The sequence below is a fragment of the Apium graveolens genome, chromosome 6 (genome assembly GCF_009905375.1).
Source record: "Apium graveolens cultivar Ventura chromosome 6, ASM990537v1, whole genome shotgun sequence".
Lineage (NCBI taxonomy): Eukaryota > Viridiplantae > Streptophyta > Magnoliopsida > Apiales > Apiaceae > Apium > Apium graveolens.
Genome location: NC_133652.1, coordinates 243,323,201 through 243,326,017, shown reverse-complemented (window position 1 = coordinate 243,326,017; position 2,817 = coordinate 243,323,201).

Below are 2,817 nucleotides of genomic sequence, written 5' to 3'. Positions count from 1 at the left end.
GTGGAACAATAACATAATTTTGTTTTATACTGAATAATTAGTATATATGATTTTATTGTTATTAGTCGAATTATATTTTTATTTTAGTTTTGTATTAGTCTGAATCAATTGTATAATGTATTTTTGTATCCTGGATAAATAAATTATATTAGTTTGTTTATCCCAGTTCATTATTATAATTTTTTTAGGAGGATTGATAGTATTATTTGTTAGGTCACACAACACTATAGAATGGGGTTGAATATAGTGTTTTTACAATCAAATCGATTTCAACACAAGTATGTAACAAAGATCAAGTATATTCAAATAAACTCTGTTATAATAGAATTGCTGTTCTCTCTCAGTGATGAACAATATCACTAAGAGCTGCTAGGTTACAATGTATAATCTTCTCGATAATGATAACACTTATAGTGTAAACCCTAAGCTGTGTTTATATAGTACACAGTTACAAGATATCTTCTAATTGATATGGAATATAATCCTATCTCCTAAAATATATCAATTAGATATCTTCTACAAGTCTTCCAGTCCTCTAACTCTTCATGCATATCTTCTTTTGTTTTAGTCTAGATCTTCTCCTGTAAATCAGCTGCATTCCTTATCTGAAGTCTTCCCGCACTTAAGTTCTGATATATATCTTCTGACACCTTAAGTTCTGATATTAAGTTCTGACTTCAGTAAGTTCTGATTTCCAGTAAGTTCTGATAAGTCCTGTTGTTAAGTTCTGAAAATTAAACACAAATCAGATTAGACATGACATCTCAAATATATCTAACAATCTCCCCCAACTTGTAAATTATGCAAAATATACAAGTTAATAGATTTGATGATGTCAAAAATATTTAAGTACAAATACAATAAGAGTTTAATTAGACAACTAACTATAACTTACAGTCCTTGTAATTTTAACCAATCTTACTGAGTTAATCTGAATCCAAAGTGATTCTTGACAAAATTTGATATCAGCTTTTCTTCTTTATTCCTCAGGACTTGAGTTATTGTAGCTTTGACTTGCTTCAATTCTTCATCTTGACTTTCAATCTGGTAGATTGCAGTCCTTAGTGCTGAGATGTGATTTCTTTCCAAACCATCACCAAGTCTGATACCCTTGGATGAGAAAAATCTTCATTGTAGCACAGACATTTCTTTTTCAGAATCACTTCAAGTTTAGCAGAATCCTTCTTCATTGGAATTTCACTTCCATATCTTCAACTATGTTTGGAATGAATTCTGTAACTCTTGAACCAGAAATTCTTACTTTATCCCTCATGGTCTTCATTATGAAATTTGACCATCTCCTGGTAATCTCAGACTTTATCTCTAAAAGATAATGAAAAAATTGAAGTTCTTTCAGAGATTTGTTCAGCACATCTGATTCTGACATTTGATATGTTCTTCCATCTTCGAGAAATAAAATCAGATTTTCACTGACACTATGCTTATCATGAGCATCCAGTACCACTTGAACAGATATAACCTTGTCAAGGTGTTTCTGTGTAACATCTTCAAGAGGTTTGTTAGTCAATAAAAATGGATCTCTTGTAAGTACTTCAACTCCTGTCTTGATCTTGGCTTCTTCAGAACCTAGTCCAGCTATGTCTCTTACTTCTCTGGATTTTAATCCAACAGTCATGAAATCATATAGCAGCTTGCTTTTTTTAGGATCTGATGGATTAACATTATTCCATAGGAGTTTTCTCTTATCAGCAAATGTCAATTTATTCAAATCAACTTGAGCACTGTCAGAGGTTGATGTCTTGATGACTTGATCAGGATTTGTTGTTTCTTATGTAGCTTGCTATTCTTCACTCTGAACAACTTGAGCTGTGTCAGAGGTTGTTTTAGATTCTTCAGTTATCTTCCTTCTCTTCAGAATTTGAACAGTTTCATCTACTGCAACAACATCATCAAATACTTGAACCAGTTTGCATACAGGTTTCATCAGGATTTGAGGAATCTTCATCTCCTATGGATTTATTGGTTCATCAATTTTTCCTTTCCCTTTATCTTTGGGATCAATCTGTGATCTTGTCTTGGGCTTTGAAGCCTCATAATTTGACTTTTTCTTGATCACAATACCTTTTACCTTAGGCCTTGGAGGTTTCTTTGTATCAGAAGTTTTAGACTTTAGATTTGTCTTCTCAACTGCAAATCTAGATTCTTCCTCCTTGAGATTCTCTAAATCCATTCCAGGATTATGCTTGAGAAATAATCTTCTAGCAATCTCTTCATCAAGTATCTGAATTTTAGGATCTTTGTAGTAGACAGTAGTCTGCTTTCCCTTGAGCTTCAGAGTTTGTAAAAACTTCTGAGAGTCTTTACTTCCTCCTTGAATCAGAACATCAGAACTTGATATCACATTTTGATTATCAGAACTTGCTATTAGAGCTTGAGCATTTACATCATCAGAATTTTTCTTCTTTTGAGTTGAAGATTTTCTTGAAGCGGAAATTAGTTTCCTTGAAGAAACTTTGCTGGTGTGCCCTTGACCTTGACCTTGACCCTTGCTAGGGTTTCCCTGGTCATCTTCTTTGTCATCCTTTTTCTTCAGTACTTGAGTATTAGAGTATTTGGACTTAACTACCTTCTCCCCTTTTTGGCATCATCTGGTAGTAGGAGAGAAAGAAGAAGTTCTACTGAAGATTGAATTTCATTCAGTTGAGCTTGTTGAGAGGCTTGATTCTTCAGGACCTCAGTAATTTGGGCCTGTTGCTTTTCTTGAACCTTCTCAATTGCTTCAACTTTCTCATGTATAGATATGATAATTCTTGACTTGTCTAATTTGAGAGTCATATCTAGCTTTTCAGCTGATTC